Source organism: Phocoena phocoena, chromosome 4, assembly GCF_963924675.1.
Source record: "Phocoena phocoena chromosome 4, mPhoPho1.1, whole genome shotgun sequence".
Taxonomy (NCBI): domain Eukaryota; kingdom Metazoa; phylum Chordata; class Mammalia; order Artiodactyla; family Phocoenidae; genus Phocoena; species Phocoena phocoena.
In genome coordinates, this window is record NC_089222.1 from 21,396,689 (window position 1) to 21,421,004 (window position 24,316).

The 24,316-nt window shown below is 38.6% G+C and overlaps 1 protein-coding gene across 1 annotated transcript in view; it reads right to left on the bottom strand.

The window, feature by feature from the left end:
• Window positions 1-24,316, bottom strand: part of PIK3CB (phosphatidylinositol-4,5-bisphosphate 3-kinase catalytic subunit beta) — a 194,645-nt gene that overhangs the window by 144,647 nt on the left and 25,682 nt on the right. Inside the window, exon 2 of the mRNA XM_065875713.1 lies at window positions 3,083-3,187. The gene's annotated coding sequence lies outside the window, so the exon portion shown is untranslated. The remainder of the gene's footprint in view (window positions 1-3,082; window positions 3,188-24,316) is intronic.

Sequence of the window (24,316 nt, forward strand, 5' to 3'; positions counted from 1 at the left end):
AATTCCATGAGAAAGGAGCCTCTGTTTTTGTTGACTGTCATAACCCCAGCAGCTAGCACAGTTCTTGGTATATTAGGAGGTGAATATATTATCAATAAATATCTGTTGAACCAATCATGGCCTCCAATCCCTTGTGCATTACCTTTTACCAAGCCTATATCTCCATAGACAGTTATTCCAACCACCAATGCCAAATTTCTCATTTCCATCTTAAAGGTTATGCTAGCTAAATTCACAGTGCCTGCCATGTCAAGTTGTTTATGTTGAACTAGCCTTTATGATTGGTCAACAATCCTTTCTATCCTATCCTGGTGATCATATTAAGTTCCTCCACCATGGTCTCTGACCTGGTCAATTCTAACAGTCTCTTAACTGATCTCCTTGCTTTTCCTGTACTCCTATAGCCCATCTTTAATAAAGCAGCCAAAGGAATCTTTAAAACATGTATCATATCATGACACTCTTCTGTGTAAAACCTTTCCTTAAAAGGTTTCCTTGAGTCTAAACTCTTTACCATGGCCATAGGAACCAACATGGCCTGGCCCTGCCTACTTCTTTAACTTCATCTCATGACTCTATGGTTCTCATCCACTCTGTTCCAGAACACTGGCTTTCTTTCCATTCTTCAAATACATCAAGCTCATTTCTACCTTGAGATTTTCATGCTAGCTTTATTTTCAAGTGACTGAATCCTTGTCTTTCATACCTTACCTTAAACTCACCTCCTCAGAAGTAGCCAATAAGTCACTTTATCAACTGCCCTCCTCAGATCACATTACAATTTGGTATTTTTATTGTTCGTTTCAACGATCGGCTTCATGAGAAAACTTATCAGGACTTCCCTGGTGGCGTAGTGGTTAAGACTCCACGCTCCCAATGCAGGCGGCCCGGCTTCAATCCCTGGTCCGGGAACTAGATCCCACATGCGTGCCGCAACTAAGAGTTCACATGCCACAACTAAGGAGCCAGCGAGCTGCAACTAAGACCCAACTCAACAAAATAAATAAATAAAAACACACCTGGCACAAAGCAGGTGTTCAATGAATATCTGCTGAAGTTGGAAATTACCCTATAACATTTTTCCTAAATGTTTTCTCCTTCCAGAATCCCAACCCCACCACTGATTAACGATTTGCCTTGTAGATAACCTCAATCCCCATCTTATTTTGAAAAGCAGGATAAGAAATTCTACAGTTTTCTTCCTCTTTGCCTAAAAACTCCTTGATTCATCCTCTCTTCCCTTCCTCTGGTTTCTAAGCAGAATGGCTGCTACTCTTTCGTAAGAGTTAAGCCCTTTGTCCAGGTCCTTGATCTCAAACCTTCTTACCTCCTTCAGGCAATTAATCACTCTAATATTTAAACTATTCTACATATTTAAACTACTCTGATGGATCATTCCCTTTCACGTAAAATATACCAAGTGCTAATGCTAAAATATCTTCTATGTGGCTAACTCTTCAAAATGATCACTGTCTCATTTCTTGCACAAACTTCTTGAAAACCATTCTATTTTATACTTCATGCTTTTTTGTATTTTGTAAAACCATTTACTTAACCTCTTATAATTCATCCTGGTCTACTCAATCTGTTCTCTCAGTTATCAAGAAACTCTTAATAATTACTATCTTATTTTATTACATAATGAACCTAATAATTATTATTAGGTTATATTAATGCCCTAGAGGGGTTCTTGAATTTAATTAAATTTAATGCCCTTCTAGGGTATTAAAATCCTTAATCTTTCTAAGCATCTCATCCCTCTCAAGAACCTCTCCTTGAAATTCTTTATTATGCTTCAAAGAAAGACACAATACCTTCATACCTTTCCTCTTATTTTTCCTCTACTGATTCTTTTTAACAACATTTAAAGTTCTGTGCTTTACCTTTTTCTCTCTGCTAGGATACTGGAAATGTTATCTACTTCCACAGCTTAAACTCTATGCGAATTGCTCCAAAATCTGTATCTTCGGGCCCTAAATTGTCTTTTTTCTAAATTTTAGTCTCATATTTCCACATTTAAGGAGATATTCTGAAAGTTCTACCTGTACCTCCAAAATCAAAATGTGTCTCACAGAATTCATATGTTATAGTCCCATCTACTTGCCCCCTAATAACCAGTCTTTCCTTGTGGTTTCCTTACTTATGTTATGGTACCATCATACTTCTAGCCACTCAAAATCTTGGATTCATATATATGATTTCTTTCTTCCATATTCCCTGCCAAATCTACCTTTGAAATCTATCCTGCCAAATGAACTCACAGACAACCAGCTTCCACTCCCACCACTCATTCAGGTAGTCATTATTTCACTTTTGCATCACTTATCACAGTGACAAGTGCCACTAAGCACCTAACTTGCCTGCTGGACTATCAGCCCAGTCTAACACACAAGTTAACATTCCCCTGGCAGGGAATATCTGCCCTCGTTAACAGTATAACTAGGGTAGACCATGTAATTTATCATACAGAAGACAAGAGTAAAAAATGGCATAAGATAGTTCAGCAATTACACAATGTTTTATGTCAATTATATCTAAATAAAGTTGGAGAAAAAATATTTGGGCATTACATTATCTACAAGAGGTTTAAACAAAGATATATATTGTCACACTATAACTCCAGTGCTTGGGGAAATGACTGCTGCATCCTAAGTACATATCATATATTGGTTTAATAAATCACTTTAGAGCTAAAATATTCACTTTATCACCTTCTCTTCACTCTTTGCTCTACTGCAAGCTTATTTTCAGCCACAAACATTGTCCTGAAATGGCCTCTGCTGGGGTCAGCAATGACCTCCTAACTGCCAAATCCAAAAGGCTCTCAGTTTTCAATTAACCTCTCTAAAAAGCTTTAAACACTACTGACCCCTCCTCTCTCCTTCATGAAGTTGGGTTTAATCTGTGGTAAACATAATCCTAAGTATCTGAATGTCTTAAAACAAGGCCTAGGACTTCCTTCCCATCCCCACCCCAGAATAACTAAAAGATTTAGGATCTAAGCAAGATTCACATCTTCCTTCCATACTTAACTTCTGAAAAAATGATATAAGTAATTAAAGATACGAAATTGGATACTTACCTTGAAATGATAACCCCCATTTCAGTCTTTTAGGAAAACAGATGGCATTACTTATTTTTTAAAAGTGAAGTTTTCATGGAAGACTTTTTCAGATTAGAAGATATGCTGCCAAAAAGGGTGAAGATAAAAGATATTAACACCTAAATGGACTAAATTAAAAATAATTTTACTACTTATATGACATAATTGCTTATAACTGTATTTTTAAATATGGGGAAAATATAGAAAACACACGAACCACGATATTTAAGTTACAGAACATTACAGCTGAAAGGGAGTTAAGTGGACGTCCTGTGCAACTATCTGGATTCTCTTATGTGGATTACCTCCTCTTTCTTGAAAACTTTTCTGTAATATGCTAGTTTTCTTTCTATTTCCCAACCCATTCCTCCAACTGGATCATAAGCTGCTAACCATGAGTAGCTTATTTCATTTTTCCCCTTTTCTTCTTTAATGTAATATTTGACACACACAAAATATATGGAAAGATGAATGTAAGCAAGCATTAAGATGAACACTGTAAATTGTAAATCACCATGCCACATAAGAACATCAGTAACATTACCTACATGCTCCTCTCCTCCCAACCTTTATCCTAAATATTTATTATTCCACTACTTTTTAAAACATACTTTGTCACATATGTATTATGTCATTAAACAATATTTTGTTTAGTTCTGTGTCCCCTGCTCCCTTTTTCAGCTTGATAACTTGGTATGCTAAGTTATCACAGCATACCAAGTCTTCAGGGACTTGAATTTTTTCACTCAATATTTTTCTAAGCTTTATCCATGTTACATTTTCATTGCTCTATATGGTATTTCACTATATAAATATGCCACAGTGTATTTATATACTCTGTTGACAAACATTTGGATGGTTTAGTTTTTTGCTTTTATCAACATTACTATGCACGTCTCCAGGTACACTTACAGAAGAATTTCTTAAGGGTTAGGCTTTAAACCTAGAAGTGGAAAATTGGTGAGTTATACATAGGACATCCAAATTCCCAAGTTTACCAAAAATGCCAACATGTCTTCAACTGAATCACCTTACCAATTCTCCAGCAGTATATGAATCGCTAACACATCTTCTCCAATACCTGGTAGAGTCAGATTTCTTAATTTGTAGCAATACAGAACACATAAAATTGCATCACACTGTAATCTGTTTGTACTTGATTAGGTTGAAGATCTAATAAGGTTGAAGACCTTTTCACAAGTTTATTAATGATCCATGTTTGTTTCTGCATTCTTTTGTTCACAGTTTTTAGGCAATTTTATTGGATTGTCTTTTTCTTATGAAATAATATGCTTTGTATATTCAGGACCAGGACTGGCTACATAATTTGCAGTGCCCAGTACAAAATAAAAAAGCAGGGCCACTTATTCAAAAATTAATTTCAAGACAGTAACAGCTTAGCGTTAAAATACGTGTGGGGCCCTGTATGACTGCACAGGTTGTACATCCATAAAGGTGGCCCTGTTCAGGACACTAATTCTCTATTACATATATTACAATTTTCCTCCCAAATTTGTGCTTTATCTTTTCATCTTCCTTACGGTGTTTTTAGATGGACATTAATTTTAATGTAGTCAAAAATATCAATCATTTTTTGAGTCAGTTTTCTGGTTCACTGAGAAAATCCTATAGCCTTCATAAAACTTTATGGCTTTGTCTTTTCATCTGAGCCCTAATTCATGAGTGCTTTCCAAGGATCAGTGAGCTCACAGCTCTCTCCTCTCAGCCATTATGCCCCATTCTTCACAAACAACATTTCAGGACTTTATGACCTTTGTGATAGTTGCGTCCTAGTCATTATCATTGAATTCATTTCTGGGCAAGCCCACTCAGGTTGGATTGGAGGGACTTCCCTGGTGGTCCAGTGGTTAAGAATCCGCCTTTCCAATGCAGGGGACGCGGGTTGGATCCCTGGTCAGGGAACTAAGATCCCACATGCCGGCGTGCTGCAACTACTGAGCCCGCATGCTCTGCTGCCCGTTCACCACAACAAAGAGCCCACCCACCTCCCACGTGCCGCAACTAAGACCAACGCAGCCAAACAAATTAATTTTAAAAAACCAAATTGGACTGGAACTTGTGCCACATGCCAAGTCTGGAATTGTTCACATTTGTCAGTAATACTCCAAGTCACAAATTTTAATAAAAAATTTCAACCATCTGGTTAGAACATTTTACGTTTAAAAAAAAGGGAGAAAAGGCTGAAAAATCTTCAAGTTTCATTAAATTAGCAGGAATCAAAGGAGAGCATGATTGTTGTTATTAAAGTTGAAAATCTTTTTCATTTGGAACCTTCAAAATAAAATTTGGCTAGGAAGCAAATAATTTAATTCTAGTCTTGGCTTCTTTTCTTTTGAAATAAGGTCAATAATATGCTTTTAAAGTGAAAGGAATGTTATAAAACAAATTTTAGAATGATGTCAAAGTGTATCAGACTGTTTACTTTCCCAAAAGTAAGGTAATTAGTCAACTCAAAAATAACCAATTTGCTGGTACAGGATGTTGACAGCTGAGGAGGCTGTGGGGGGGGGGGGGGCTGGGATAAATGGGAACTCTATGTGCTTCCTGCTCCATTATACTGTAAAACTAAAACTGCTCTAAAAAAATAATATTTATTTAAAAGGGAAAAGAGAAAAGGAAAGCAAAAAATAATAACCAATTTGACACAATATAGGGCAAAAACTAATGGGCAAAACTAATTCTAGGGTGTTAGCTGTCAGAATAGTGACTACCCTTGGGAAGGAAGCAAGCAGAAGTGAGTGGGGTGGGAGGTGGTACACAAAAGCAGAGTTTCTGGTCTCCTGGCAGTGTTCTACTTCTTGGTGATGGTTACGTGGATCTGTTTACTTTGTGATAAATCATGATACTATATATTGATGATTTTTTGCCATTTACTGTATGTGTTATACTTCACTGAAAAAAGTTAAAAGAAAAAACACACAGTGAACCACTATATCGCATTTGTTAGACTGACAAAAAGATCTGACAGTATCAACTGTTTGAGATTATGTGGAATAACCAAAACATTTTACCTTCCTGGTGACAGTGTAAATTAGTATGACCTCTAAGGAAAAATCAATCTGGCATTATCTAACATATTTCATTATTTTTAAGATGAAGTGTTTTCCACATTTTAACACCTTTGATATAGAAATGCATCTTACAGTCACTATCAGGTAGCAGGAATGCCGCATGTGAACTTGATTCTTTTCCCTGATGTCCTAATAAGACAACTACAACCTTTAATATTTTAGTACACAAACCATGTAAGGACCATTTGAAAAAAGAATATATATCCTGGCTGTAGTCTGAAATCTTTGTTGACATCTTTTGGTAAAAATCACCAAAAAACATCCAGAATGAGTGTCAGAGGCTTATAAAAAATCCACCTCACTACACTCTTAAGATTTATACACTCTGATGTACATATGTTACACTTGAATTAGAAAAAAAATATATAAATAAGGATAACAATTTCTGCTTCAAAAACCCCATGAAATAGTTAAGTTCACAGAACACAGGATGTGGGGGGAGTCTTAAAAATATGGACAGACTCCCGACTTCATGCATTAGAAAAATGTAAATTAAAACTACACAATTTTCAACCTGTTTACCATGGTACATTGTTGGCAAGGCTGTGAAGAAATATACGTCATCCAGCATAACAACAACATAATGGTAAGTATGTGAATTATGTAACCTTATTGTGGTAAATATTTTGCAATATATACCTGTATCAAATCATTACACTGTACACCTTAAATTTACACGATGTTATATGTCAATTAAATCCCAATAAAGCTGGGGAAGGAGGAGAGAAACACACATTATCTCTTTTCATTGGTGGGAGAGTCAGGGTCCAAACATAAGGGCAATTTAGCAATATCTATCAAAATTACAACGATATATGGCCTCTTATTAGTAATACCACATCTGAATTTATTCCATAATTATATACTTGCATATGGGCAAAATGCCATATGTACAAGGTAGTTCACTGCAATACTGTTACAATAATAAAAAACCAGAAACAAGCCAAACGTCTACCAACAGGGAATTGGTTAAATAAATTATCCAAAGGGAAATCATACAAGTTAAAAAACAAAACAAAACTATATACTCTATGGAAAGGTCTTTGGTAGAGATCTCCACTGTTAAGTAAAAAACACAATGTACAAAGGGGAGGGTAAGAAGACCAATCTGCAGAACAACAGGGATAGTACGCTACCTTTGGAGTTGGTGAGTTTTTTGGATAGAAAAAAGTGTCTACTTTTATTGCCTTTATTTATGTAAAGAAACTCTAGAAGAATCCCTAAGAGGCTAATAAATAGCTTCCGGGACAGAGTGGAGTGTTGGAGGAATGCAGTAAATAGGAACAGGGTGGCTGAGGGCTAGAGGTGGGAAAGTTTCTACTGTTTTTCTTATATTTAAAAGGTTTTTAATCCCATGGGAATCTATTACTATTATCCATAGATTAGTAAATTAATAAACCAAAATAGGGTCCAAATACTATCAACATACACACACGATGACAAAAACTATTCTTTTACTGTCTCTGTAACTGAGGCAACAACATTATCCATCTCACTGAAGTCTGTAGTGTGAACACATCTGTCTGGCCTAAGTCATCAGCCCAAGATCTCTAATATTACTTTCCTTGAGAAAGTATGTTTCCTCCGAAATTCCATTTTGCTTCTCTCATTGTCATGGTCAACCTCCTCTCCCCTAACAGTTATATAAAGCCTCATGTCTCTTCTGAACAAAAGCCTCACCTAAGGATTCTCATACTCTCACCTGGTAAGTCCAGGGATTAGTCTTTTCTACTCACCAGTAATTCACCCTAATAACTAAATCATGGTCTAATAAATAAGGGAATGTACAAAAGGGAGGCATCTAGTGTTTGCCGCCAATAGTATCTCCTCCTTAAACTAAAACAATGAGATAATCCCTATACTGAATTGTCCTCCATACTGAATTATATCATTCATCTCTCATTTACCTAAAATGCAAGACACTATTTGCCTAAATTCTGGTAACGACAAGATTAAGTATGAGAGAGTTTGGGGTGCAAGCCTCTGTGCAGATGCTGCTGTCTGTCCATCAGGCCAGCTCCTATGCACCTACACCAGTTCAGGTGGCATTTTCTCTAGAGCCCTTTCTGATCCCCCAAGGCTTACTCCCATGGGATCCTGCTATGACTTGTATGTAACTCATTTATTACAGTGCATTACAAATATTAGTTTGCTTATCTCCCCTGCAGGACTGTGGATCCCTCAGAGCAAGTAGAGAGTCATATTCATATTTACAATCCAAGTACCTGCAAAATGCCTTTGATTAGGGCAGGTAATCAAAAATGTTCACTGAATGAATTAAAGAAACTACACGTGTAGCTAAAATCCCACTTAATGTTCTGCTTAACCCCAAAGGCATTTTACTTCATTCAGTCCCTGTTTTGAAGAAAACAGCAACTCCAATAACACTTTTCCTCACTGAAATATATCAGTATCTTAGATGTAAAGCTTTCATACATATAGAATCACTGAAAATATTAAGAAAACATCTCAATCACTTTAGAGGTGTTACATAAACCTATGTAAAAAGTTAAGTATGTCTACTAGGGCTTCCCTGGTGGCGCAGTGGTTGAGAGTCCGCCTGCCGATGCAGGGGACACGGGTTCGTGCCCCGGTCCGGGAAGATCCCACATGCCACGGAGCGGCTGGGCCCGTGAGCCATGGCCACTGAGCCTGTGCATCCGGAGCCTGTGCTCCGCGACGGGAGAGGCCACAATGGTGAGAGGCCCGTGTATCACAATCAATCAATCAATCAATCAATCAATAAAAAGTTAAGTATGTCTACTAAAAGTTAATAAAGGGACTTCCCCGGCAGTCCAGTGGTTAAGAATCCATGCTTCCATTGCAGGGAGCACAGGTTGGATCCCTGGTCGGGGAACTAGGATCCTACATGCCACATGGCATGACCTCCCCCCCACAAAAGAAATGGTAATAAAGTAGAAAAACAGCTGCTGTTGGAATGCTAAATTTTTATGAACTTTTGTTCATTTTTTGTTTTAAAGAAATTATGAGATATAATGATAACAAGAAATAAGTATATATAACATTTTCTAAGAAGGTAGCGTTACAGGGACCAAGCATTTCTCCCAGAGTCTCAAACACTAACTGATACAGACATTCCAATAAGGGCTGTCCCATGTGGCTTGAGGAAAAGGAAGCAGAGAACAGAATAATCAACTATTCAAATACACCTAAGAATTGTGCGACAGACAGGTGTTTGCAATTCAAAATGGGTTTTCAAATTTTATCAAATACTGGCAAAAGCTGGGAAACAAGGAGAAAAGCAAACTTTAAGGATGCCTTTTAAATACATCCTAGTTAACCTAGTTAACATAAAAGATAGTTATTCTTTTGTACTCTGCTTTTTTTCTTTAACAATCCTGGAAATTACTTTGTATCAGTTCACAGAGATCTTCCTGATTCTTTTTTTACATCTGGACTGTACTTCACTGTGTAGATATACCACTGTTTATGGGTATTTAGATTGTTTCCAATATTTTAACAGTGTAAACTATTGATATCCTCCTGTTCCGCTTCCCCTCAAACAACATCTCAGACAAAAAAACAAAAAAAACTGGCTCTACCAGCCAAAACATATCAAACTCAACCAACACTCCCACTGTCCCTGACACAGCCTCAGTCTAAGCCAGGGGTCCCCAACCCCCAGGCCATGGACCGGAACCACTCCATGCTCTGTTAGGAACCGGGCTGCACAGTGGCAGGCGGGCAAGCAAGCAAAGCTTCATCTGTATTTAGAGCCGCTCCCCATCGCTCCCCATCGCTCGCATTACCACATGAGCTCCACCTCCTGTCAGATCAGCAGCAGCATTAGAGTCTCATAGGAGAGCGAACCCTACTATGAACTGCGCAAGCGAGGGATCTAGGCTGCGTGCTCCTTATGAGAATCTAATGCCTGATGATCTGAGGTGGGGCTGAGGCAGTGATGCTAGTGCTGGGGAGCGGCTGCAAATACAGACTATCATTAGAGAGAGGTCTGACTGCACAGAGAGACCATAATAAATCAATTGCTTGCAGATTCATATCAAAACCCTATCAGTGAGTGGCAAGTGAAAACAAGCTCAAGGCCCCACTGATCCTGCATTATGGTGAGTTGTATAATTATTTCAATGTAATAATAATAGAAATAAAGTGCACAATAAATGTAATGTGCTTGAATCATCCTGAAACCACCCCCTTCCCCAACCCTCTGTGGAAAAATTGTCTTCCATGTAACCGGTCCCTGGTGCCAAAAAGGTTGGGGACTGTTGGTCAAAGCCACTACCAGCATTTCTGGGCTGTTCTGCTTCAGCACCCTCCTAATCAGTCTCTCTGTCTCCACTCTAGCTGCTCTACAGTTTATCTGTGTCAGAGTAACTACAATGTACCTCACAGAGCAGAAATCAGATTTACTCCGATTGTTTGCTTAATACCTTACAAAACTTCCCACTGTAACCCTACCTGAGTTGCAACTATGCACTACAAAGACCTTTTATGATCTGGTACTTGTCTACCTCTGACTTCATCTTCCATTCTTCCTCACTGACTTCTTTCCAGTCATAATGATTTGCTTTTTGTTCCTCTCACACTTACTTTGTTCCTAACTTAGTGCTTTTGTACTTGCTATTCTTTCAGTTTAGAATGTTCTGCCCCAGGTCATCTACCACCTTCTAACATCCATGTCTCAATTCAAAAGTTACCTCTTCTAAGAAGTTTCCTGTGTACCACCACAATTAAGATTGTAACCTGGTTCACTCCCTACCACTTTACTATCTTCATAATACTTAACAGTACTTGCAATTCTCATTTATTATTTACATGTTTTTTTCTTCCACAGGAAAATATGAAAAGTCTTGAGGATAGCTTGTAATCCATGTAACTTTAACTCTCTATTATTTTTTAAACTTTTCTATTAAGTCTGAAATTGTTTCCAATATTTCTCCATGGAAATGCCTATTCTGGACATTTTATATAAATGGAATCATACAATACATAGTCTTCTGTGACTGGCTTCTTTGACTTAGCATAATGTTTTCAAGGAACATCGATACTGCAGCATGTATAAGAATTGCATTCCTTTTTAAGACTGAATACTATTCCACTGTATGGATAAAATGCATTTTGCTTATCCATTCATTAGCTGTGGACATTTGGGTTGTTTCCACTTTTTGGCTATTATGAATAAGACTGCTTTGAACACTCATGTACAAGTTTTTGTATGAACATGTGTTTCAATTCTCTTGGCTATAAACCTAGCAGTGGAATTGCCGTGTCATATGGTAATTCTGTTTAACATTTTAAGGAACTGACAAACTGCTTTACCAAAACAGATGCGCTACTTTACAATCCAACCAGCAATGTACGAGGATTCCAAATCCACATGCAACATTTGTTACTGCCCATCTTTTGATTATAGCCATACTTGTAATGTGAAGCACATCTCATTGTGGTTTCAATTTACATTTCCCTAATGACAGATAATGTTGAGCAATTGTTCATGTGCTTATTAGCCATTTTTATATCTTCCTTGGAAAAACATTTATTCAAACCAGTTTGCCTATTTTTAAGTTGGATTATTTAAATTTTTATTATTGAGTTGTATATGTTCTTTATATTATTATATATATTCCTTATCAGATATATGCTTTTCTAATGTTTTCTCATTGGCCCTCTATTTGAACATTCGGCTCTGAGTTTTCTTATTAACTTAATCTCTAGGTTCAGAAGTCTGTCAGAACTTACAACCATAACTGACATATTAAAAACAGTTTACAAGAATTTGGTATCACTGACAAATGGTTACCTGAAACCCACATTTTATAGGAAATACAATAATTTCTTTAAGGACTTGAAGTCACAGATCATTCATCTGTTGTCAATGTTAAATAGTATTGTAAGCAAAGAACACCCTTGATATACAAAATGCTGACAGCCAATTTAGCAAATAAAATCAAAAACACAATCTTCTAACCTCCTTATATTTGAAAATACATATATAGTAAAATAGCTTCCAATAGCACTTCATATGTAAGGTTAGAAATTAACATATTTTAGAAACTATTATTTCTGACTATGGGAGAAGAAACAAACTTCTCAGTCGGGCATACAAGGCCTTCTGTGATCCACCTCTTCCTACCTATTTTCTGAAACTCCCTCCCTCTTTACATTACAGCTGGCAGAATTTTAAACACCTGTCACTAAGCCCTGGTATCACCTCCCACAGGAATATTTCCTTGCCCACCTCTCTCCTGAAGACCAGTTTAGAAATTTCTATTCCAGTGGTTCTTAAACTTTTTGGTTTCAGCTTCCGTTCACACTCTTAAAAATTACTGAGAGGTTTCCCTGGTGGCGCAGTGGTTGAGAGTCCGCCTGCCGATGCAGGGGACACGGGTTCGTGCCCCAGTCCGGGAAGATCCCACATGCCGCGGAGCGGCTGGGCCCGTGAGCCATGGCCGCTGAGGCTGCGCGTCCGGAGCCTGTGGTCTGGAGCCTGTGCTCCGCAACAGGAGAGGCCACAGCAGTGAGAGGCCCACGTACCGCAAAAAAAAAAAAAAAAAAATTACTGAGGACTCAAAAGCTCTTGTCTATGTAGGTTATATCTATCAATATTTACTGAATTTGAAATTAAAAGCAAGGATTTTAAATTTTTATTCATGTAAAAAATAGTAAACCTATTAAATGTTTACTTAAAAACATTTTATTTTTAAACATATTTTAGTTTTAAAAACCACATTTTTCAAAGAAAACCTTTCGTGAGAAGAGTGATACAATTTTACACTTCTGCAAATCTCCTTAACGTCTGCCTTAATAGAAAACAGCTAGATTCTCATCTCTGCTTTGCACCCAGTCAATTGAGATAACACAATTTATATTGCCTCTGGCAATCTCCATCGTATACTCGTAAACAAATAAGGGCAAAAGAAAAGCAAATAATGTCTTAAGTTATGAAAATAGCTTTGACCTTGCAGATCTCTGAGAAAGAGCCCGGGGACCTCCAGAGGTCCCCAGACTGTACTTTGAGAACCACTGCTCCATTCTTTTTGTTTGTTTGTTTGTTTATTGGAAATCATCACTGCTCCATTCTATGCCTCCCACAATACCATGAAGAGGTTCTATCATTTGCATGTAACACACAGTATTAGAATTATCTGTTCATTTGTCTGTCTCTCTTAATGTTCCTTCAAGCCATGAGCTTTCTTCAACTTTGCATCCCCAGTGCCTCATAGAGCATATATCTTCTCAATAAACATTCCATGAATAAATGGTAAATATAGGAAAATATTCACACACTCTAATAGATAAAGGTATATGTGAATGAAGCAGATTTTCCATGGCCAACTCTTCAGCTAACAGAAATGTATAAAAGAAAAATCTTATGATAAATTGACAACAATGCTAGAAGTAGAATAAAGGATACATTCAGACCTGGCATAATCATACTAGATTAGACTTTACAAAGTTCAGCCCTGAGGGAAAAAGAAAAGAACATCCTAAAAAGCATCTTAGACTATAAACAAACACCCACTGCTCCAGCCTTCTGACTAAATAAAAGTATCACCTCTGCAACAAGACAATTAAACCACTGTTTTAAAAAAAAATGGGGGAGGGGGGGTTGGTGTCAAGGTAAGGAGAGCACCCGTGATGGATGACTAAGGATCAAACAGGCATTCCCAGCTTATGAATTTCTTAAAATTTTGTCAACCAAATTAGAATATGAAAAACATATTTTCTTGTCTTTATTTGCATTGTTTGATTTCAAATCAATGCCTCCTTACATTTCTATGAATGAACATCACCCTCCCAATCCAATTAAACAACATCATAACATCATTGAAGATAGGACACATACTTGCCTCTCTCACTTATACCTAGACCAATACCTCAATGCTCAACCAATATCTCTAGGTTTGTTCATTAACTGGGTATCTGAAGAAGTACCTGTGCCAGGGAAAAAGAAATCCTTTTAAAGTAAGGCCAGGGATGGGGTTAGGGTGGGATGTCACACTAACCAAGTCGATGAGAAAAGCTCTTGGAACAATTCTCAAGCATGAAGGGTAAATTCAATGCAGAGCTAAAGGAGCCTGTGGCCCTAGGGAAGCCACTGCAGCCTGCACACCCTAGAGGTGGCGGCCTCCTTCTCTAGGTCTCCATTCTCAACTGTAAAATAAAGCTCTAAAATGCAGTCTCTCTGCCATAATTTTCAGGAAGTCTCTACCTTGCATGCCTAGGAAAGCCCCAACCACTTGCAATAACAAATCTGACATTCCAAAGGTCTGAATTTTGACCAGAGTCAGCTCACTAGTATTCCACATCATATTAGCAAAGCATTCAATTACTGTTAAATCACTTACAACACAGGTTAATACTGTTACCACATTTTCTAGACAAATTACTTGACCTCTTAAAGAGAAAAAGCCATGTGAATATTTTAGAAAATAGTCATTAAAATAATTTCCCAGTTCCTATTATGTTTTATAAAAGCAGATCACTTAAACTTTTAGTAGTTAAAATCACAACATATTTTTCACTGGAACCACAACCCGTAAATATGGTACCACACAAAGACATTCACTTTGGCATACTCTTAGAACAAGGTTCACAGAACAATAATAATGGCATAGTTTAGAAAACAGACTTTTCCGGGAGTCTCCTGGTGGTCCAGTGGTTAGGACTCAGCGCTTTCACTGCCATGGCCTGGGTTCAATCGCTGGCTGGGGAACTAAGATCCTGCAAGCCACGTGGCATGGCCAAAAAAAAAAAAAAAAGAAAAACAGGCTTTTTTTTCTTAAGGGGAGAGAAACTATTATCCATTATGTACACTACAATTTCACTATATTCTCATTTTTATTTATTTATTATGTGACCTATTCAAAAAGCCTCAGGGACTTCCCTGGCGGTTCAGTGGTTAAGACTCCAAGTTCCCAATGCAGGGCGCATGGGTTCAATCCCTGGTCAGGGAACTAAGATCCCGCTTGCCACCTGACGCGCCCCCCCCCCCCCAAAAAGAAAGAAAAGCCTCATACGGCCTTTAAATTAAGTGGATACAACAATGATTATTATTCTCATTTGATATTCTCACCAACTGTTAAGAACATCTCTATAAAATTAGCTAAAATCTGGTCATTAAATGCATGACACACAATTCCTTAAGAATTCTTAATTTCTGCAATTTCTTTCCTAGCATACTTTGAGCACCAGCCTTTAGAAAACTCAGTAAGGGGACTTCCCTGGTAGTCCAGTGGTAAAGAATACGTCTTACAATGCAAGTGATGCGGGTTCAATTCCTGGTCACAGAACTAAGATCCCACATGCCACGTGGCAACTAAGCCCGCGCACCACACTACTGAGCTCATGCACCTCAACTAGAGAGCCTGTGTACCGCAAACTACAGAGCCCACGTGCTCTGGAGCCCGCGCGCCACAACTAGAGAGAAGCCCGCCCACCACAACAAAAGATCCTGAGTGCCGCAACTAAGACCCAATGCAGCCAAAAAAAAAATTAATTTAATAAATTTTTTTAAAAAAGCTTGGGGCTTCCCTGGTGGCGCAGTGGTTGAGAGTCCGCCTGCCGATGTGGGGGACGCGGGTTCGGGCCCCGGTCCGGGAGGATCCCGCATGCCGCGGAGAGGCTGGGCCCGTGGGCCATGGCCGCTGAGCCTGCGCGTCCAGAGCCTGTGCTGCGCAACGGGAGAGACCACAGCAGTGAGAGGCCCGCGTACCGTAAAAAAATAAAAAATAATAATAAAAAAAAAAGCTTGGCAGTTTGACTCCAGAGCCAGTTCTTTTTTTTTTTTTAATATATTTATTTATTTTTGGCTGCCTTTGGTCTTTGTTGCTGTGTGCGGGGCTTTCTGTAGTTGTGGCAAGTGGGGGCTACTCTTTGTTATGGTGCGTGGGCTTATTGCGGTGGCTTCTCTTGTGGAGCATAGGCTCTAGGCGTGCGGGCTTCAGTAGTTGTGGCTCGCGGGCTCTAGAGAGCAGGCTCAGTAGTTGTGGCGCACGGGCCCAGCCACTCTGCGGCATGTGGGATCTTCCCTGACCAGGGCTTGAACCCATGTCCCCTGCACCAGCAGGCAGACTCTCAACCACTGTGCCACCAGGGAAGCCCCCAGAGCCAGTTCTTAAAAAAGAGGGGCTTCCCTGGTGGCGTATTTGTTGAGAGTCCGCCTGCCGATGCAGGAGACACGGGTTCGTGTCCCGGTCCTGGAGGATCCCACATGCCGCGGAGCGGCTAGGCCCGTGAGCTATGGCTGCTGAGCCCGTGCATCCGGAGCCTGTGCTCCGCAACGGGAGAGGCCACAACAGTGAGAGGCCCGCATACCGCAAAAAAAAACAACAAAAAAAATAATAAAACTGAGCAAGTATTAAAATCAGCATTAGGAAGTCCATTTCCCATTTCAAAAGGATTCTTCCCCTTACAAAAAGAATCAGGATTTCCTTAATTCCATCAGCAAGGCAACAGTTTCTATATAGACTAAGAGATAGATATGTTAACACACAATTATAAGCACATCAGTGGTTTGTTTATAAAATCTTCAGTGATTTTCAGACTTGAAAAGAAACATTCAGAGGACTATCACTGTTTCATTCATTCAGCCATATGATAACTATACATGCTCAGCAGAAAGAGGCACCCCAGGAATGAATGAGTTGACACATTACATTAAGTAGAGGTACATTAAGTGTGGGGGAGGAAGCAATGTGCAGAACAATGTTTAGAGAATGCTATGTTTTTGTTTCTTTTAAAAAAAAAGGGGGGATATATAAATACGAATATATTTGCTTATACAGCACTTAGGAAAATGCATTTGTAATCACTGGTTGCTTCAAGGAATGCAAATTGGGTAGCTGGGAGACAGGCAGAAAGGAGACTTCACTGTACACTCTTTGTTTCCTTTTGAATTTTGAATCATAGGAGTGTACTACTTGTTCAAAAACAATAAATTTGTTTAAAAACCCACAAAATCCAGCATCTTGAGGCATCTAATTCCTGTACTTGAGGCATCTGATTCCTGCCAAGTACAGGAAAGGGCATTTTCAATCCCCTCTACCAATCGGCTCTTTCACCTCTGAATGCAAAAACACACACCTCATATGTGTCTCCTTGCTTTCTTTCCATCCTTTTTCTCCTTTCCTCATCAGCCAAGATTATCTCCACCTGTCTTTCCCCACTAGCTCCCTTACTGCCTACAATCTATATTTTGTCCCACCCCTCAATTAAGAAAGTTTTATTGCCAAGTCCTTCAAGACCAAATTCAAGTCTGGCTTCCAGGATGCCTTCCCTTACTAGTCTAGCTCACATTGACCTTGGTCTCCTCAGAATTTTAGGGTTTTTTAAAACACAATTAAACATTACCCTATACGTTGTCTCTCTCTTTTTTTATTTTTAATAAATTTATTTATTTATTTTTGGCTGCGTTGGGTCTTCATTGCTGCGCATGGGTTTTCTCTAGTTGCAGCAAGCGGGGGCTACTCTTCGTTGCAGTGTGTGGGCTTCTCATTGCGGTGGCTTCTCTTGTGGAGCACGGGCTCTAGGCATGCAGGCTTCAGTAGTTGTGGTGCGTGGGCTCAGTAGTTGTGGCTCGCAGGCTCCAGAGTGCAGGCTCAGTAGCTGTGGCCATGGGCTTAGTTGCTCCACGGCATGTGGGATCTTCCTGGACCAGGAATCGAACCTGTCCTCTGCATTGGCAGGAGGATTCCTAATCACTGCGCCACCAGGGAAGGCCCTATATGTTGTCTCTTAATGTTGATTTTTACTGTATATGTCTTGTACCCTCAATCAGAGTAATGGCTGGGAAAAGATGGATTCATTTTCTCCATATGACATATGATAATTCAATTCTGAAATTATTAGAACTTTTTATTCACCTCTAAAGAAGTTCTAAAACTTCATTTCACCATTTCTAACCATGAAACTTAAGACTGACATCTATATCCCATCCAAAAAATTAAAGGGAGAAAAAAAAGCCAAAATATATTACTTATTCAACGACTAAAAATCTCTCACTTAAAAGAAGCTCAAAAAGCTATTTCTGATGTAAAATGCAAAACTATGAAACTTCCAGGAGAAAATCTACGTGACCCTGGGTTTCACTATGAGTTTTCCAGCCAACATCAAAAGCAGGATCCAGGGACTTCCTTGGCGGTACAGTGGTTAGAACTCCGTGCTTCTAATGCAGGGGGCACGGGTTCGATCCCAGGTTGGGGAACTAGGATCCCACATGCTGCATGGCATGGCCAAAAAATTTTTAAAAAGAAGAAAAAGAAAACAAAGTACGATCCATTGGGGGGAAAATGGTAAGTTGGACTAATTAAAATTAAAAACTTCTGTTCTGTGAAAGACACTGTTAAGAAAACCGAAAGCCAGGTTACTTACCATTGCAGTGGCACAGTTAAGCAACAAGAAGCTGGGATGATTTAGAGTTGGAAACATTAGTAGAAACTCATGTTTAGTTTAACATGGAATGAGATGGTTAAAAATATTTATTTAAAATTTTAAAAACAAGGGACTTCCCTGATGGTCAAGTGGTTAAGATTCCACGCTTCCACTGCAGGGGGCATGGGTTTGATCCCTGATTGAGGAACTAAGACCCCGCATGCCACGCAGCATGGCAAAAAAATTAAAAATTAATAAACACAATAAAAGAAATATCCATAGAAATTATATATTCACAGGTTCAGATATTCACATATTTCCTTGCTCTGTCAGCCAAGAAGGCCTTGAAGCAACGATACCCTAGTAGTAATAAGCGCACAGTGCTCAGATCTTAGTTTCTAAATACCATCCTCCAATGAAAGGAACCAGGGCCCCTTGGAGAAATGACTGATCCTAGGAGTGAAGAAGGAAATAAACAAGGTAAGCCCTGAACATCTTGTGGTACAAGAAAGTAAGAAAGTGCTAAAACAACAACAACAACGTCAAAAGGACACAGAAGCCAACTGAAAAAGTTCCCAGTGGCCAAGCTGTAACATTTTGAACAACAGAATTAAGTAGTATTGAATTATAACCTAAAGTATAAAAATCCACAAGTCCACACTAATATAAATGACTAAACAAACAAGTAAATGGGAGTTGGGAAGGAGATGTATATCCCATGCAGAAGAATTTCAAGTAATTTATGTAGATATGCACCCCCCTCAAAGAGATGGAGCACAACTCCCCTCTCCTTAAGTGTGGGCTGCACATAGTGCCTTTCATTCAAAGAGCATAAGATGAAAAGGGGAAGAAAACAATAACTTTACAATGGAGAAACCTGACAAACACCATATCAGCCAGGTGATCACCCTCAACATCAACAATGTAAGTCATGTTGATAGTATGTGATGAAAATGCACTTTATCTCTGTAGTCTTCCTCCCAAAAAGTCATAACTACAGTCTAAGCATTTTTAAAAAATCATCAAGAGAGATCCAATTGAAGGATACTGTGCAAAAACACCTGATCAGTATTCCTCAGAACTGTCAAGGTCTTCAAAAATAAAGAACGTCTGAGAAACTGTCAGCTAAGAGGACCTTTAAGGAAATACAGCAACTCAATGCAATGTGGTATCCTGGACGAAATGCAAAAACAGAAAAAAGACATTAGGTAAAAACCAAAGAAATATGAATAAAATACGGACTTCAGTTAATAACCATTTATCAACACTGGTTTGTTAAATGTAACAAATGTACCACAGTAATGTTGATAATAGGAGAAACTGGATGCAGAGTATATGGGAACTCTGGACAATCTTTGCAATTTTTCTGTAAACCTAGCATTGTCCTAAAAAAATTTTTTTAAACTACCTCTGCCTTCAGATTCTCAAACATGCTTTTATCATTCCGTAATTCACGATCCAACCTTAACTTCTCAAGAATTACCCCTTGGGCTTCCCTGGTGGTGCAGTGGTTAAGAATCCACCTGGCGATGCAGGGGACACAGGTTCGAGCCCTGGTCCAGGAAGATCCCACATGCCGTGGAGCAGGTAAGCCCGTGCGCCACAACTGCTGAGCCTGTGTTCTAGAGGCCACGAGCCACAACGAAGCCCGCGTGCTACAACTACTGAAGCCCACGCGCCTAAGAGCCCATGCTCCACAACAAGAAAAGCCATCACAATGGAAAGCCCACGCACTGCAACGAAGAGTAGCCCCCACTTGCCGCAACTAGGGAAAGCCTGCATGCAGCAACAAAGATCCAACGCAGCCAAAAATAAATAAATGAAATTTAAAAATTAAAAAATTAAAGAATTACCCCTTACTGTAACATTTTTCTCTTAAAAATTATACTCTTGGGGAGGGTCTAAATTTATTATCCTTTTCTATACAATTTACCCCTTGCCTTTTTAGGCTTGCTTTTTTATTATTAACATATATATAAGAAAGAATTGTTTTTTCTACTTTGTCAACTGGATGCTCAAGTGGAAGTCAGCTTTGCCTTTTTGCTGGCCTTTAAAAGTTTATCACCATTTTGCAACCATGATAATAATAATTCAGGTACAAAAAAAACCCTCAAGGGATGCTAACACTGGTGAAAGTTTGATGAGAAACAGGGTCTTTACTTGGACTCAAAGTATCCTCCCACAAAAATACTTATCAATGACAAAAGCAAAAATTAATAACTTTAAATGGAGAAATCAGGCTCACATCACTTTAATCAAGTAATCAAAGTTAAAATGACCAACAATGGAATGAACTGCCATCATGCATATGCTAAGGGATATACAATATCATTTCCATGGTTCTCCTGACAAAAATGAATAATCTGGATCTAACCATGAAGAACAACAAACCCAAAAAAGGGACATTCTACAACATAAACTGATCTGTATTTTCCAAATATATCAAAGTAATTACAGACAAGAAAAAAGGAATTGTTCCATGTTAAAGAAAATTACAGAGACCTGACAATCATACTCATAATGTGATACTGGACTGGGCAATGGTGGCAATAGTGTAGAGTATAATTAATACAACTGGTATAACTGGAATATGGATTATAGATAATAATATTTTATCAATGCTATATTTCCTAAATTTGAGAACTATAATATGGCTATGTAAGAGAATGTCTACTGATAATGCACAGTAACTTGGGTGGATCTTCAGGGCATTATGCTGAATGAAAAAAAGCCGATCTCAAAGGTCACATACTAGAGAATTTACATAGCATTCTTTTTTTTTTTTTTTGGCCACGCCACTCGGCTTACAGGATCTTACTTCCACAAACAGCGAGATCGAACCTGGGCCCCTGGTGGTGAAAGTGCCCGGTCCTAACCACTGGACCGCCAGGGAATTCCTTACATAGCATTCTTTAAAATGACAAAATCATAGAGATGGAGAACAGATTATTGGTTGCCAGAGGTTAAAAAGGGTGGGAGGAAAAAAAAAAAAAAAAAAAAAAGGGTGGGAGGGATGGAAGTAGCATGGGAGAGGCTTGTGATATAACTGTTGTATCTTGACTGTAGTGGTGATCGCACAAATCTATACATGTGATGAAAATGCACAGAACTAAATACACACATAAATAAGTACATGTAAAACTGGTGAGTTTTGAATAAGGTGGATGGATTGTATCAAAGTCAATTTCCCGGCTTTGATTTTTTCTATAGTTATGCAAGATGTTACCACTGGGGAAATATGAGTAAAAGGTAACCAGGATTCTTCCATATTATTTCTTACAACATGTGAATCTACAGTTATCTCAAAATTTAAAAAAAATTAAATGGTACCTACCATTTTTTTTCAAAATGTTAAAATTTTATTTACAAAGCTTCTTTGTTGTGCAGGAAAAAATGCTGTTACAATCTCACTGTAACTGATAGATGGTAGACTCACCAATCACACCTATCCACGCTCCAGCAAGAGTCTTACACAAAAACCTAACAATGCTTACAATTTCATTTGGGTGAAGTTCCCACAGAATTGAACTTCATTCCTTTTTGGGATGACTACAATGTACAAACAATGTTTAGAGTATGCTATTGTTTTACTTTTAAAGAGAGGAGATATATAAATATGTGTGGGGGTGTATATATATGTGTGTGTGTATATATATATATTTGTTTATATAAACCGAGGAAAAACGGTTGCCTCAGGGAATGAAAATTAGGCGGTGGGGGAAAGGGTGGAAAGATTAGCATTTCTCTAGGTTCGATGTTCCTAAGGCCCAAGGCTTTCTTCAGTTTAGGTCAAACACTATCAAGTGCCTACTATATGCCAGGCACTGTGCTAAGTATTTTAGTGGTGGTTGCAGGGTGAAACTAAATTATACAAGACACTACAAGAGATGGTTCCCCACCCTCAGACAGGGGTAAATAATTAGATATGGGAATTTCAAAGGAATGAGGTGAAATCTAAGACAAAGGTACAGGATACAGAAGTGGGGCTCCTGGTGCAACCTAGATGGTTTTGTAGAGGAGTACACTTGAGCTATAAAAGGCTGAATAAGAGCAAAGCTGGGGGTGGAGGGAGCAGAAAGCTTTCTCAATGTGGATGGATGCTATACCAACAGCTGTATGTGTTATTAACATATGATGAGGTGTTACTATCCCATTTTGCAAATGAGGAAATGGAGGCACAGAGAGAACAGATAACTTGCCCAAGATCACATGGCTAATAACTTGGAACCATCTGGTTCCAAGACAGTAATAGAAAGGTTGAGGCTGGTTTTAGTATCTGCCTTGGAAAGACCTGGGTTATTTCACTCCTATCCTTTATTCCTCTCTCCTTCACTTTTTCTCTTCCTTCATTCTCCTAGCTCTCCAGATTTTCTCCTACTCATCCTCCTCCCTTGTCTCAATCATTATAATGGCCCTTCTCTCTCTCTGTGCCCACACATACCTTGCAAACTTTGATTTCAAATCTGGCCACTTCAAAACTAGTCAAAAACTATAGCAAAAGATTAGAAACAATTTCAACGTCAATTCATATACAAATAGAGAAAATTTATGTTATATTGATACAACAGAATACTAAGAAACCATGAAAAAGAATAAAGCCGTTCTGAAACTACAGATCCATAATATCAAATATCTTTTTAAGTAATAAGAAAAGACACAAAGAACAATGAGTATGCCGCTCTACCATTTGTGAGGGTGGGGGTTTACGTGTGTGTATATTCATAAAGGCATAGGTTATCTAAGGAACAACACACAAAAACTTAAAAGAGTGATTTCCTCCTGAGAATGAGGAGAGGCAGAAGACTTACATTCCACTGTATTTGTTTTAAATTTTATATGATATGCATGCATCAACTATTAAAAATAAATAAAATAGTTAAACAGAAATAGAACTACCACACGATCCAGAAATTCCAATCCTGGGTATATATCAGAACAAAAACAAAAACATTAATTTGAAAAGATACACACACCCAATGTTCATAGCAGCATTATTTACAATTACCAAGATATGGAAGCAACCTAACACACACAATGGAATACTATTCAGCCAAGAAAAAGAATGAAATCTTGATATTTGCAACAACATGGGTGGACTTGGAGGGCATTATGTTAAGTGAAATAAGTCAGACAGAGAAAGACAAATATTGTATGATATCACCTGTAAGTGGAATCTAAAAAATACAACAAACTAATGAATGTAATGAAAAAGAAACAGACTCATATATACAGAACAAACTAGTGGGGAGATGGAAGTAGGGAGGGGCAAGATAGGGGTAGGGGATTAAAAGGTACAAACTACCATGTATAAAATAAGCTACAAGGATACATTGTACAACAAGGGAATATGGCCAATATTTTATAATAACTATAAATGGAATATAATCTTTAAAAATTATGAATCACTATATTGTACACCTGTAACATATAATATTGTATATTGACTATACTTCAAAAAATTTTTTTTTAATTTTTTTAAAAATTAAAAAAAATAGGGGGCTTCCCTGGTGGTGCAGTGGTTGGGAGTCCACCTGCCAATGCAGGGGACGCGGGTTCATGCCCTGGTCCGGGAGGATCCCACATGCCGCGGAGCAGCTGGGCCCGTGAGCCATGGCTGCTGGGCCTGCACGTCCGGAGCCTGTGCTCCACAACGGGAGAGGCCACAGCAGTGAGAGGCCCGCGTACCGCAAAAAAAAAAAAAATAGGGACTTCCCTGGGGGCACAGTGATCAAGAATCGGCCTGCCAATGCAGGGGACATGGGTTCGAAAC